This window comes from Amblyraja radiata, chromosome 20 (genome assembly GCF_010909765.2).
Source record: "Amblyraja radiata isolate CabotCenter1 chromosome 20, sAmbRad1.1.pri, whole genome shotgun sequence".
In the NCBI taxonomy this organism is placed as follows: domain Eukaryota; kingdom Metazoa; phylum Chordata; class Chondrichthyes; order Rajiformes; family Rajidae; genus Amblyraja; species Amblyraja radiata.
The window spans coordinates 3,782,721-3,798,430 of record NC_045975.1 but is presented as its reverse complement, the minus strand read 5'-3'; positions in this window follow the sequence as shown (position 1 = coordinate 3,798,430).

Genomic DNA, 15,710 nt, shown 5'->3' with positions numbered 1-15,710 from the left:
CGGGTCTCCGCTGCCGCTGCTGTTGCTGCTACAGCTCCAGGGCCGAGTCAGGTCTCCGCTGCCGCTGCTGTTGCTGCTACAGCTCCAGGGCCGAGCCGGGTCTCCGCTGCCGCTGCTGCCGCCACAGCTTCTGTGCCGCCCCGGGTCTCCGCTGCCGCCGCCACCGCTCCAGGGCCGAGCCGGGTCTCCGCTGCCGCTGCTGCCGCCGCCACCGCTCCAGGGCCGAGTCAGGTCTCCGCTGCCGCTGCTGCCGCCGCTACCGCTCCAGGGCCGAGCCGGGTCTCCGCTGCCGCTGCTGCCGCCGCCACAGTTTCGGGGCCGAGTCAGGTCTCCGCTGCCGCTGCTGCCGCTGCTACAGCTTGGGTGCCGAGTCCGGTCTCCGCTGCCGCCGCTGTTGCTGCTACAGCTCCGATGTCGCCAGCTCCGCCATTAGGCCTCGGCGCAGACGGAGACGGGGAATACGACCGAAGAAAAAGTCGCATCCCCCGAAGGAAGAGACCAAAACATGTTTCTCCCACCCCACCCACACACATACACAACTTAATAAAACAAAATTAACTAAAACATGACAATGAACAAAACGAAAGAAAAAAAACAGACGGACTGCAGGTGGGCCGCAGCTGTTAAGCCAGCGCCGCCATCTTGGATTGGACAAGGACAAGCTAGATGCAGGAAAAATGTTCCCAATGTTGGGTGAGTCCAGAACCAGGGGCCACAGTCTTAGAATAAAGGGGAAGCCATTTAAGACTGAGGTGAGAAAAAGCTTTTTCACCCAGAGAGTTGTGAATTTGTGGAATTCCCTGAACAATGAATGGTGGTGCTGGCTCGACGGGCCGAATGGCCTCCTCCTGCACCTATTGTCTATGTTTCTATGTTTCTATGAATGGCGGTGCTGGCTCGAAGGGCCGAATGGCCTACTCCTGCACCTATTTTCCATGTTTCTATGTTTCTATTTCCACCTTGCGATACTTTACCTCCAGGGCAGAAGGTACCACGGTTGCCATGGAGAGAGCTCTTTAAGCACTGACTGTTTTCCAGCTGTCAGTGGAGCAGCAACACTTCATCTACAAGCTCTGACTGCAGTCCTGGTGGGACCCAGGCAGGCTTTAACAAAGCAGTCACGCACAGACCCTCCACACAGTCAAAGATCTTGATCTGTTTGTTTTGTTTTAGACGATAGGCTTTCGAGAGACGGCGGGGAAACAGGCCCTTCGGCTCACCGAGTCCGCGCCGACCTGCGACCCACCGTACACTAACACTATCCCACACACACTGGCCCCAATTTACAATTTATTTGTTACCAAAGCCAATTAACCTACAAACCCGCACGTCTTTGACAGCAGATCGACCAAATGCGCGGGTCAGGCATCATCTCTGGAGAAAAGAAACAGGTGAAGTTGCGGGTCGTAACCCTTCTTCAGACTGAAAGACGGTGTTCCCAATGTTTTTTTGTTTTTTTTTAGTTTTAGAGATACAGCGCGGAAACAGGCCCTTCGGCCCACCGGGACTGCGCTGACCAGCGATCCCCGCACATTAACACTATCCTACGCCCGCGAGGGACAATGTTTACATTTAATACCAAGCCAATTAACCTACAAACTTGTACGTCTTTGGAATGTGGGAAGAAACCGAAGATCTCGGAGAAAACCCACGCTGGTCACGGGGAGAACGTGCAAACTCCATACAGACAGCACCAGCAGTCAAGATTGGAGATATACAGTACAACAGGGAAACAGGCCCTTCAGCCCATCGAGTCCACTCCAACCATCATTCACCCACTCACAGTCGTTCTATGTTGTCAACCACTCCCTACACAGTAGGGACAATTTACAAAGGGGCCATTAACTCAGAAACCTGCACGGCTTTAGGATGTGGGCGGAAACCGGAGCTCCCGGGGAAAACCCACGCAGGTCACGGGGAAAACTCTGCACAGACAGCACCTGTAGTCAGGATTGAACCCGGGTCTCTGGCGCTGTGAGGCAGCAACTCTACCGCTGCGCCACCGTGCCGCCATTCTGTTTGCTGCCTCCACGTTGATCGGTTTGCTTTGTTCTTCACCAAAGCTCAATTTTGTGTTGGAGCGGAGGAACATTGTCATCCACAACCCTGTCGCTGCGAGACGGGCAGCACGGTGGCGCAGCGGTAGAGTTGCTGCCTCACAGGGCCAGAGACCCAGGTTCGATCCTGACCTCGGGTGCTGTCTGTACGGGGTTTGTACGTTCTCCCCGTGACCAGCGTGGGTTTTCTCCGGGTGTTCCGGTTTCTTGGGTTTGTCCAACAATCTGCCGATCAAACTGCCCCCCTCGCCAGTATCCACCTATCACTCACCAGACCTTTTCCTGTCCCTCCTCTCATCCAGTGTCCTTTCCTCCCCACCCCCCCCCCCCCACCCTCCACCTCCTCACCTCTCCGTACAATTGGACTGAAGAAGGATCTCGACGCAAAGCATCACCTATCCATGTTCTCCAGAGATGCTGCCTGACCCGCTGAGTTACTCCAGCACTCTGTGAAACGTCACCTATCCATGTTCTCCACAGATGCTGCCTGACCCGCTGAGTTACTCCAGCACTCTGTGAAACGTCACCTATCCATGTTCTCCACAGATGCTGCCTGACCCACTGAGTTACTCCAGCATTTAGTGTCTATTTTTTTTACAAATTAAAGTTCGACTGCCCTTCTATTCGTGAAACTTAATTCAAAGACCACATTGCTCTTTTGGGGTATGGTGAATAAATAAGTTGTGAGTTTAAATCACATATGATTTCTCAGCATTTCGTTGTCTCTGTATTGTACACTGCACAATGACAATTAAAGTTGAATCTGAATTTGAATCTGAGAAGGATTTCATTGTCATTTAAGACTCACTATCGTCTCCCTGTGGCCAGGAAGTGCCATTGCATTAGCAGTCTAAATTGTGACATTTGTGTAGAAATGTTATTTAATATATCTTGATGCTGCCAATGCTTTGGAGCATTAGTTTAGAGATACAGCGCGGAAACAGGCCCTTCGGCCCACCGAGTCCGTGCCGAACCACCGATTACCCCACTATCCTACACACACTAGGCACAATTTAAGTTTTTACCGAAGCCAATTAACCTACAAACCTGTACGCCTTTGCAGTGTGGGAGAAATCCGGAGCACCCGGAGAAAACCCACACGGTCACGAGGGGAACGTAAAGCTCCACACAAACAGCACCCGCGGTCAGGATCGAACCTGGGCCTCTGGCACTGTAAGGCAGCAACTCTATCGCTGCGCCACCGTGCCTCCCTTGAAAGAATGTCTGTCGAGAAAAAAATGTCATAACACCGTGAAGATCGACACAAAATGCTGGAGTAAACTCAGCGGGACAGGCAGCATCTCTGGAGAGAAGGAATGGGTGACGTTTCGGGTTGAGACAACTTCTTCAGGCCCTCTCGACCCATTCCTTCTCTCCAGAGATGCTGCCTGTCCCGCTGAGTTAAGGGCCTGTCCCACGAGCATGTGACTCCATGCGGCAAGCGCGACCTAACGTAGTCGCTTGAGCCGTACGGCCTCGCGGGGCCGGTCCCACTTCGATCGCCGGAGCCGTATGGAGTTGTGCCGAGCTGGTCCCGACATCGCGCGGGGCTCCGAAAAACTGACCGTGTTCAAAAATTCCGCGCGGCAACGGCCTGCCGGCCCGCAGCCGCCTCGACGCTGTACGCACACCGCCTCGACAGGCATACGTCTTGACGTCTTGACGCCGTACGCAAGGTCTTGACGCCGTACGTCACACACGAACTTCCCGCGGACTTCGCTCGAACTTCACGTCACTCACTCGACCTCCGCGCACCTCCCGCTTCCGGTTTGGTTGCGCTCGCCGCATGCAGTCGCATGCTGGTGGGACAAGCCCTTTACTCCAGCATTTTGTGTCTGCCTTCGGTGTAAAACAGCCCCTGCAGTTCCTTCCCACACGTCATTAAACCCCTGTGGTTCTGTACGGATTGCAGCAACCACAAATGTATTTCTTTCACTCATGCGTAACAAATTGAAACAATTGCCATTGCAAACTACTAAAGCGACGATGTATTAAAACAATTGAGATGACTTTGACAACAAATAAGCTGGTATTCTTCTTCAATAACAAATTATGGTAAATAAATGATGCTACTGACCTGCCAATGTATTCTAACAAAGAGCGACATAATGAAAAGATGTTGCGGTCTTTGTTCTGTGCATTCACTGGATCGACAACAGTTCTGGCTTCCAACACTATCGAGTGTCTGCAAGAAATCACAATGAATTGTGGACGCAGCCCAGACCATCACACAAACCAACCTCCCTTCCATCCAGTCCGAAGAAGGGTCTCGATCCCAAACATCACCCATTCTTTCTCTCCAGAGATGCTGCCTGTCCCGCTAGGTTACTCCAGCATGTTGTGTCTATCTCCCTTCCATTGACTCCATTTACACCTCACGCTGCCTCGGCAAGGCCAGCAGCATCATCAATGGCCAGTCGCACCCCGGCCACTCCCTCTTCTCCCCTCTCCCATCGGGCAAATGGTACAGAAGTATAAAGACTCACACCTCCAGATTCAGGGACAGTTTCTTCCCAGCTGTTATGGGGCAACTAAACCATCCCACCACAACCAGAGAGCGGTGCTGAACTACTAGCTACCTCATTTGTGACCCTCGGACTATCTTGTTGAAGAAAGAACTGCAGATGCTGGAAAAATCGAAGGTAGACAAAAATGCTGGAGAAACTCAGCGGGTGCAGCAGCGTCTATGGAGAGAAGACCCTTTTTCAGAAGGAGTAGGTGACGTTTCGGGTCGAGACCCTCCTTCAGAAGGGATAGGTGACGTTTCAGGTCGAGACCATTCTTCAGAAGGAAGAGGTGACGTTTCCTATTCCTTCGCTCCATAGATGCTGCCCCACCCGCTGAGTTTCTCCAGCATTTTTGTCTACCTCGGACTAGCTTGGATCAGATTTCACTGGCTTTGCCTTGCACTAAACGTTATTCCCTTACCATGTATCTGTAGACTGTATATAGCTCGATTGTAATCATGTATTGTCTTTCCGCTGACTGGTTAGCTTTTCACTGTACCTCGGTACACGTGACAATAAACTAAACTCAACTGCCCTTGCCTGGACTCAAGGGCATGAGCTACAACATGGAGAGGTTGGACAGGCTGGGACTTTATTTCTTGGAGTGCAGGAGGATGAGGGGTGATCTTATAGAGGTGTATAAAATCATGAGAGGAATAGATCAGGTAGACGCACAGAGTCTCTTGCCCAGAGTAGGGGAATCGAGAACCAGAGAACATAGGTTTAAGGTGAGGGATGAAAGATTTTATAGGAGCCTGAGAGGTAGTGGGTGTATGGAGGGGGTAGCTGAGGCAGGTACTATCGCAACGTTTGGGGGAGTCCAGAACTAGGGGCCACAGTTTAAGAATAAGGGGTAAGCCATTTAGAATGGAGACGAGGAAACACTTTTTGCACAGAGAGTTGTGAGTGTGGAATTATCTGCCTCAGAGGGCGGTGGAGGCAGGTTCTCTGGATACTTTCAAGAGAGAGCTAGATAGGGCTCTTAAAAATAGCGGAGTCAGGGGATAAATCGGGAGAAGGCAGGAACGGGGTACTGATTGTGGATGATCAGCCATGATCACAGTGAATGGCGATGCTGGCTTGAAGGGCCGAATGGCCCACTCCTGCACCTATTGTCCATTGTTTAAGAAACATTTAGACAGGTACATATATGGGACAGGTTTAGAGGGATATGGACAAAATGCAGGCAGGTGGGACTAGTGTAGATGGGACATGTTGGCCCGTGTGGGCAGGTTGGGCCGAAGGGCCTGTTTCCATGCGGTATGGTTCTACGGCTCTGTGACTGTCCGCCCCTGCAACCCATCCCTTTGCAACCGGAGACGTGAATTCCTTGCCAGCCCACCTCATTCAGTGTGGACCAGATGCACCTCAAGGCCTGGTAGTTTAGTTTAGAGACACAGCGTGGAAACAGGCCCCTCAGCCCACCGAGTCCGCACCCACCACCGATCACCCGTTCGAAATAGTTCTACGTGATCCCACTTTCTCATCCACTCCCTACACACTAGGGGGGCAATCGAGAGCACATTAACCAACGGCATCACTTCCTGGTTCGGGAGCTGCAAGGCGTACGAACGGCACCAACTTGACAGGATTGTGAAGACCGCCAGCAGGATTATTGGTGCTCCACTCCCTTTCTTGCTGGACATATACAGGAAGAGATGTATCAACAGAGCCATCTCCATCATCAAAGACCCCTACCACCCATCGCATCACATATTCTCCATCCTGCCATCTGGGAAGAGGTACAGGAGCATTAGCTGCAAAACCAGCAGGATGCTCCTCAGCTTCTTCCCGCAGGCTATAAGACTGTTAAACGGACTTTGCCCCCTGCCAAAGTATCGCGCACCAACCACCAACCTGGACAGAGCTACTGTCGTGCCGCTGCCGATCGGAACGCCTGTTGATGTTTAGTTGAGAGTAGTGTTAAACTTGTTCATGATATATGTATTTTTATTTCTATTTATTTTTTACTGCACACTGAATGGACACTGGTTTGAGTAACGTTTTTTTGTTTCCTCTGGGTATGTGAGTACTCAGGAAAATAACAATAAAGATATACAATACAATACAATACAATACAATACACAGAGGGGCCAATTAAGGGACTGACACACTTGGGCGTCATTTGTGTGTCACCCAGATGGCATGCGAAGATTTTGTACATCCCAAAATCCCAACGTCACTGCCTACGTCAACACGCACCATGCATGCGTAATGCGCATGCGTCGTGACGCGTAAATGATGTCACGTAAATTACGCGCAAATGACGCCCAAGTGAGACAGGCCCTTAAACCTACAAACCCGCACGTCAAGTCAAGTCAAGAGAGTTTATTGTCACGTGAGGCGTGAGGGAACCGGAGCATCCGGAGGAAACCCACACGGTCACAGAGAGAAGGTGCAAACTCCACCTATAGACAGTACCCGTGATCAGGATTGAACCGGGGTCCCTGGCGCTGTGAGGTGGCACCACCACCAGCAGTTCCAGTTGATTGGCTTGGTATCAATGTAAATTGTCCCTAGTGTGTGTGGGATAGCGTTAGTGTGCGGGGATCGCTGGTCGGCGCGGACTCGGTGGGGCCGAAGGGCCTGTTTCCGCGCTGTATCTCTAAACTAAACTAAACTAAAATAAACAAAGTTATTTTTTCTATTTGCCCCAACTTCTATTTTCCCCGATGTTGGGGGAGTCCAGAACCAGAGGCCACAGTTTAAGAATAAGGGGCAAGCCATTTAGAACGGAGATGAGGAAACACTTTTTCACACATAGAGTGGTGAGTCTGTGGAATTCTCTGCCTCAGAGGGCGGTGGATAGAGCTTAGATAGGGCTTTAAAAGATAGCGGAGTCAGGGGATATGGGGAGAAGGCAGGAATGGGGTACTGATTGGGGATGATCAGCCATGATCATATTGAATGGCTCGAAGGGCCGAATGGCCTACTCCTGCACCTATTGTCTATTGTCTATTTCTCATTTCGTCTTTGTTTGCTGTTTCTTAAAACACATCACCTTCAGCAAGGTCCTGGCTGTGTGCACTGATGTACCTGGCTTTGTGCAAAAATTTCATTTGAACGCACTCCTGCCCTTTCAGATAGTTTTTGGTGTGAAGTGCGTGTCGTAATTTATCATTGATGTCACCTCCACGATAAGTGGGAGAACATTTAGACAGATGTTTACTGCAATTGTTGACTGCTTTCAAAAAACGAGTCCCGGGTTGCGGACCATTTATGACCCATTACTTGGCGAATTATTGCCCCGTTGCCGAGCAACAATTTGCCCAGCGTTAGGCAATATCTATGGCCCATCACCGGCCATCAACTTTTACCCATCAGTGGGCTATTTATTCCCCATCACTGGACATCATTCAATGGCCTTTTTTTTGTCCATCACTAGGTATCAGCTATTGGCCATCACCAGGCTCCATGAGATGTGACTGGGGCATTGCTCAGTGTGAAAGAATTTCAGGGCTGAGTGAGGCATGTATTCCATAATGGAGACAACGAGGGACATTCTAGTGTTCAAAAGTTCGCAATTGATAGACAATAGACAATAGGTGCAGGAGTAGGCCATTCGGCCCTTCGAGCCAGCACCGCCATTCAATGTGATCATGGCTGATCATCCCCAATCAGTACCCCGTTCCTGCCTTCTCCCCATATTCCCTGACTCCGCTATCTTTAAGAGCCCTATCTAGCTCTCTCTTGAAAGTATCCAGAGAACCGGCCTCCACCGCCCTCTGAGGCAGAGAATTCCACAGACTCACAACTCTCTGTGAGAAAAAATGTTTCCTCGCCTCCATTCTAAATGGCTTACCCCTTATTCTTAAACTGTGTGGCCCCTGGTTCTAGACTCCCCCAACATCGGGAACATGTTTCCTGCCTCTAGCGTATCCAAGCCCTTAACAATCTTATTTGTTTCAATAAGATCCCCTCTCATCCTTCTAAACTCCAGAGTGTGCAACCCCAGCTACTCCATTCTCTCAGCAAAGGAGCAGAATTAGGCCATTCGGCCCATCAAGTGTACTCCACCATTCAATCACAGCTGATCTATCTCTCCCTCCTAACCCATTCTCCTGCCTTCTCCCCACAACCCCTGACACCCGTACTAATCACGAATCTATCTATCTCTGCCTTAAAAATATCCATCATTTATTTATTTACCTCTGTACTGCATAATTTGAGATTTGTAATAGAAAAAAATCACATGTGGTTAAAGTGCACATTGTCAGATTTTATTAAAGGGTATTTTTATACATTTTGGTTTCACCATGTAGAAATTACAGCTGTGTTTATACATAGTCCCCCCCATATATACATATATATGTATATATATAGATTTATTAATAAAATATCAGTCACGGTACACAAAGTGTACATAAATAGTCTACTGAGCTTGCCCACGTTAAGGCGGTATTTCAAAGCCCAGTGCAGGCTCTAGCCCCTGGGCCCAGGACTAATCCATTGTTGACAAGGCATATATGGCACAGCGGGAGAGTTGGCCATACAACGCCAGAGACCTGGTTTCGATCCTGACTACAGAGTTTGTACGTTCTGCCTGTGACCATGTGGGTTTTCTCCGGGTGCTTCTGTTTCCTCCCACACTCCAAAGACATGCAGGTTTGTAGGTTAATTGGCTTGGTATAATTGTGAATTGTCCCTAGTGTGAGCAGGATAGTTTTAGTGTGCGGGGATCACAGGTCGGCGCGGACTCGATGGGCCGAAGGGCCTGTTTCCACGCTGTATCTCCAAAGCCTAAAGTCAAAACGCTGTGAGCCTTTAGCAGACTTGTATAAGCTGTGTAGGAAGGAACTGCAGATGCTGGTTTAAATCGAAGATAGACACAAAATGCTGGAGTAACTCAGCGGGGCAGGCAGCATCTCTGGAGAGAAGGAATGGGCGACGTTTGTCTTGGGTCTAAAGAAGGGTCCCGACCCGAAACATCACCCATTCCTCCTCTCCAGAGACGCTGCCTGTCCCGCTGAGTTACTCCAGCAATTTGTGTCTATCTTCGACTCGTAAAAGCTGACTCGTCACCAGGAGCTGAGTACCAATGGGTCCCCATTTTCATCAAAGAAAGATTTCAAAAATAATCTTCTGCGTCCACGATTTGATGATCCCCTTGAGTGATCCAGGTTGTGCAGAGAGGGCTGATGAGTGGTTCTGGACTCCATGAAATTGCCATAGAATTGTCCAGCTTGATTGCTGAATAAGCTAAATGGCCTCTGAGCTCCATGTCAGACACTGTGATAATAACAGTCGAGACCAGAGGTTAGATAATGGAATGAAGATTCGCAAAGGCTGATTTGCTGGGAAATAATCAGCACCCAGCTCATTTCACATCAGTTCTGTTATCATGCAGTTTTAACCTCATTTTGCAAAAATGGACATCTAGTTTTAGCAGCATGAAAACGGACCCCTCGGCCCACCGAGCCCGCACCAACTAGCAGTCCCTGCACCGACAACCATCCTACACACACTGGGGACAATTTACACTCAGACCAAGCCAATTAGCCTACAAAAACATTGACTCCGACCTTTCTGTCCTGGGCCTCCTCCATTGGCCAGAGTGAGTCCCACCGCAAATTGGAGGAGCAGCACCTCATATTTCGCTTGGGTGGTTTACACCCATATAACCATATAACAATTACAGCACGGAAACAGGCCATCTTGGCTCTTCTAGTCCGTGCCAAACACTTATTTTCCCCTAGTCCCATCTACCTGCACTCAGACCATAACCCTCCAGTCCTTTCCCGTCCATATACCTATCCAATTTATTTTTAAATGATAAAATCGAACCTGCCTCCACCACTTCCACTGGAAGCTCATTCCACACAGCCACCACTCTCTGAGTAAAGAAGTTCCCCCTCATGTTACCCCTAAACTTCTGTCCCTTAATTCTCAAATCATGTCCTCTTGTTTGAATCTTCCCTACTCTCAATGGAAAAAGCTTATCATACCCCAGTGGTATGAACGTTGACTTCTCCGAGTCCTTACTTTCTCCCTCTTTCCCCTCCCTGCCCTCCCACAGCCCACTGTCTCCGCCTCTTCCCCTCTTCCCCCCCCCCCCCACCCCCCCACCCCCACATCATTCTGAAGACGGGTCTCGACCCGAAACGTCGCCTATTCCTTCGCTCCATAGATGCTGCCTCACCCGCTGAGTTTCTCCAGCATTTTTGTCGGCCTGCAGACCTATACATCTTTGGAGTGTGGGAGGAAACCGAAGATCTCGGAGAGAAAACCCACGCGGGTCACGGAGAGAATCCGTGTTTCCGGCGCTGTAAGGCAGTAGCTCTACCGCTGTGCCACCGTGTTGCCCTAAATTTGAAATAATAATAATAATAAATTGAATTTATATATCGCTTTTCAGGGACTCAAAGTCGCTTTACAAGGCAAGGCAAAAAACAAAAACAAAAACAAAACAAAACAAAACAAACTAAAAAATGAGCAATAATTCAAGCACAGATGAAAAGGGTGGGGGACGTGGGGCTAAGGATAGGCAGAGGTGAAGAGATGGGTCTTGAGGCGGGACTGGAAGATGGTGAGGGATTCAGAATAGCGGATCAGTTGGGGGAGGGAGTTCCAGAGCCTGGGAGCTGCCCTGGAGAAGGCTCTGTCCCCAAAACTGCGGAGGTTGGATTTGTGGATGGAGAGGAGACCGGCTGATGTGGATCTGAGGCACCGTGAGGGTTGGTAGGGGGAGAGGAGGTCAGTGAGATATGGGGGGGCCAGATGGTGGAGGGCTTTGTAGGTGAGGACCAGGATTTTGTAGGTGATCCGGTGGGAGATGGGAAGCCAGTGAAGATGTTTGAGGACTGGAGTGATGTGATGCCAGGATTTGGTGTGGGTGATGAGTCGGGCGGCTGCGTTCTGGACCAGTTGGAGTCGGTTGATGTAGCTGGAGCTGATGCCAAGGAGAAGTGAGTTGCAGTAGTCCAGTCGGGAGGAGATGAAGGCATGGATGAGTCTTTCAGCAGCGGGGGGTGTGAGAGAGGGTCTGAGTTTGGCGATGTTGAGGAGGTGAAAGAAGGAGGTTTTAATGACTTGGCGGATGTGAGGCTCAAGGGAGAGGGTAAAAGGACTACCTATCTGTGCTGATGCCTCTTTATTTCTCTAGACTTTACTCAACTAATAGATTAAAACCAATGTGGTTTTTGCATTGTTCCAGGTGCAGGTACAATAGGCTGTAACTCGATGACGTTTCATAAGTTCAGAAGTCATTGGAGCAGAATTTGTTGACGAGCTCAGTTACATAGAAACATAGAAACATAGAAAATAGGTGCAGGAGGTGGCCATTCAGCCCTTCGAACCAGCACCACCATTCATTGTGATCATGGCTGATCATCGCCTATCAATAACCCGTGCCTGCCTTCTCCCCATATCCCTTGACTCCACTAGCCCCTAGAGCTCTATCTAACTCTCTCTTAAATCCATCCAGTGATTTGGCCTCCACCGCCCACTGTGGCAGGGAATTCCACAAATTCACAACTCTCTGGGTGAAAAAGTTTTTTCTCACCTCAGTCTTAAATGACCTCCCGTTTATTCTAAGACTGTGGCCCTTGGTTCTGGACTCGCCCAACATTGGGAACATTTTTCCTGCATCTAGCTTGTCCAGTCCTTTTATAATTTTATATGTTTCTATAAGATACTCCCCCTCATCCTTCCAGAGTTGAGTTTAGTTTATTGTGACGTGTACCGAGGTACAGTGAAAAGCTTTTGTTGTGTGCTAGCCAGGCAAGTGAAAGACAATCAAGACATTTACAATGTACAGATACAGGATAAAGGGAATAACTTGAATAATGTTTAGTGCAAGATAAAGTGGAATTCTTTCTCACAGAAGGCTGTGGAGGCCAAGTCTGAATATTTTTAAGGCAGAGATAGATAGATAGATTCTATATTAGAACAGGTCTCAGAGGTTATGGGGAGAAGGCAGGAGAATGAGGTTAGGAGGGAGAGATAGATCAGCCATGATTGAATGGCGGAGTAGACTTGATGGGCCGAATGGCCTAATTCTGCTCCCATCACTTATGACATTATAGAGTCCAGAAAAGCCCGATCAAAGACAGTCCAAGGGTCTCCATTGAGGTAGATAGTAGCTCAGGACCGCTCTCTGGTTTTGGTAGGATGGTTCAATTGCCTGATAACAGGTGAAGTAGGCCATTCAGCCCATCAAGTCCACTTCACCATTCAATCATGGCCGAACTATCTTTCGTTTTGCAGGCCCTCCACTGTAGGTGTTATGTGCAAAAAGGAACTGAATGACAAATAAAGGAATCTAATCTAATCAGATGCTGGTTTAAACCAAAGGTAGACAAAAAATGCTGGAGTAACTTGGCTGGTCAGGCAGCATCTCTGGAGAACACTGCCTGACCTGTTATAGACAATAGACAATAGGTGCAGGAGTAGGCCATTCAGCCCTTCGAGCCAGCACCACCATTCAATGTGATCATGGCTGATCAACCCCAATCAATACCCCATTCCTGCCTTCTCCCCATATCCCCTGACTCTATATTTAAGAGCCCTATCTAGCTCTCTCTTGAAACCATCCAGAGAACCGGTCTCCACCGCCCTCTGAGGCAGAGAATTCCACAGATTTGCAACTCTCTGTGAGAAAAAGTGTTTCCTCGTCTCCGTTCTAAATGGCTTACCCCTTTTTCTTAAGTTGAGTTACTCCAGCTTTTTGTGTCTACCTGCTGTCGGTTTTAACTTGAAGATGCTTCATCACTTCATATCACAGGAGCAGAATGAGGCCATTCAGCTCATCGAGTCTACTCCACCATTCGATCGTGGCTGATCTATCTTTCCCTCTCAACCCCATTCTCCTGCCTTCTCCCCGTGACTTTGGACACCCGAACTAATCACGGAGTCAGGGGTTGAATTCTGTTCCTTTGATATCAACGTGAACTAATGAGAGAGAGAGAGGTTTTTATGCTGCCTGTACAAGAGCCCTTCTAAGATTTACAAGCAAGTTATCTCACATGCATTATGGAAATAAATGAAAAAAACGAATAGGTTTTTGTTTGGTGTAAGAGGATTGCAGAGGCTATTAATTACTGTTAATTACTGCACACGTAACGAGATTCCTCAACTGGGATTTGGACAACATCAAAACCTGGGACGATTTGTTTTATGAGGCATTATTAAGCTCTTTTGATATAAAGCAGAAACAATTTTACCCTTCACTCTGAATGATATGTAAATTCAGATAATTAAAAACTCCCTCTGATAAAGCGTGAACAAGGATTCTTTGTCCCAGGAGATGTTTTTTTTTCCTATTTGGTTCAAAATCAACGGATAGAGGTAATGTAGTGTTCCACAATATAAACATTATAGTGGAGTATTTGTTCGAGAAATCGAAGGTAGACAAAAAATGCTGGAGAAACTCAGCGGGCCAGGCAGTATCTCTGGAGAGAAGGAGTGGGTGACGTTTCGGGTCGTGTCTGAAGAAGGATCTCGACCCGAAACGTCACCCATTCCTTCTCTCCAGAGATGCTGCCTGTCCCGCTGAGTTACTCCAGCTTTTTGTGCCTAGTTTTAGTTTAGTTTAGTTCAGAGCTACAGCATGGAATCAGGCCCTTTGCCTCACCATCGATCGCACGTTCACACTAGTTCTATGTTATCCCACTTTCTCATCCACACCCAACACACTAGGGGCAATTTACAGAGGGCCAATTCACCTAGATGGTTATGGGCCTGTCCCACTTACGCGACATTTTCGGCGACTGCTGGCACCCGTCATAGGTTGTCGAAAATTTTCAACATGTTGAAAACCCAGCGGTGACCAGAAAGACGCTACGACTCTTTGGGCGACTGAGCATCGCAATACGACCATGGCTGATCATCCAAAATCAGTACCCCGTTCCTGCTTTCTCCCCATATATCTTGATTCCGTTAGCCCTAAGAGCTAAATCTCACTCTCTCTTGAAAACATCCTGTGAATCGGCCCCCACTGCCTTCTGTGGCAGAGAATTCCACAGATTCACAACTCTCTGGGTGAAAAAGTTTTTCCTTATCTCAGTCTTGCACAGCCTACCCCGTATTCTTAAACTGTGGCCCTTGGTTCTGGACTCCCTCAACATCGGGAACATGTTTCCTGCCTCTAGCGTGTCCAAACCCTTAATAATCTTATATGTTTCAATAAGATTCCCTCTCATCCTTCTAAACTCCAGAGTGTACAAGCCCAGCTGCTCCATTCTCTCAGCATATGACAGTCCCGCCATCCCAGGAATTAACCTCGTGAACCTACGCTGCACTCCCTCAATAGCATTTTTTAATATTTCAAAATAGACTTTATTCGGGGAATAAATATATATAATACACGAACCGTGCAAAAAAATTCATCCGTCATTTTCGGAAGCAATACAGACCTTCAATAATGTTTAGATACATTGCTCAAATTTCACAAATTAACCCCACCCTTGCCACTCATGTGGCCCACTGGCGTGGAATCCCTTCCCTTATTTTTGAGGGGCTTCTCCACCACACCCTGCCCCCCATATCCAGCAGCGGAAGGACCCTAGACTGTGGTCCTCCCCCACCGAGCATTGGCGTTGGCTGCACCGAGCTTCAGTGCGTCCCCCAGCACGTACTCCTGCAGTCCGCAGCGGGCATTATGAGGACCATGATTCTATAATTCAGTGTTTATTTGTCCTAAACACACAACAATAGTTCTGTGATTTTATTGCTGAGATCATAGCGGCAGGATCCTTCCTGGTGTCAGCTCTGTTCAAACAGAGGCCACCTGTCGCTCCCCTTCCATTGTAAGTCCTGCAATCGACTGGGCAGGTGTAAGGTTTATTGTGAAGCAGTTTTTCTATTTTGTTTCAAAGATAGACACAACCGCTCCTCTAGTATCTTTGGACACAACGTCTATCGTAGGTCTACAAGGTTAATTCCCGGGATGGCGGGACTGTCATATGCTGAGAGAATGGAGCGGCTGAGTTTAGAAGGATGAGAGGAAGTCTTATTGAAACATATAAGATTATTAAGGGTTTGGACACGCTAGAGGCAGGAAACATGTTCCCGATGTTGGGGGTGTCCTGAACCAGGGTCTGAAAGCGATGTATAAGATCGTGAAGGGAATAGATGGGGCGAATTAACACTTTTACCCAGAGTAGGGGAATCAAAAACCAGGGGAGTTAGATTTGTGGTCAGTATAGCT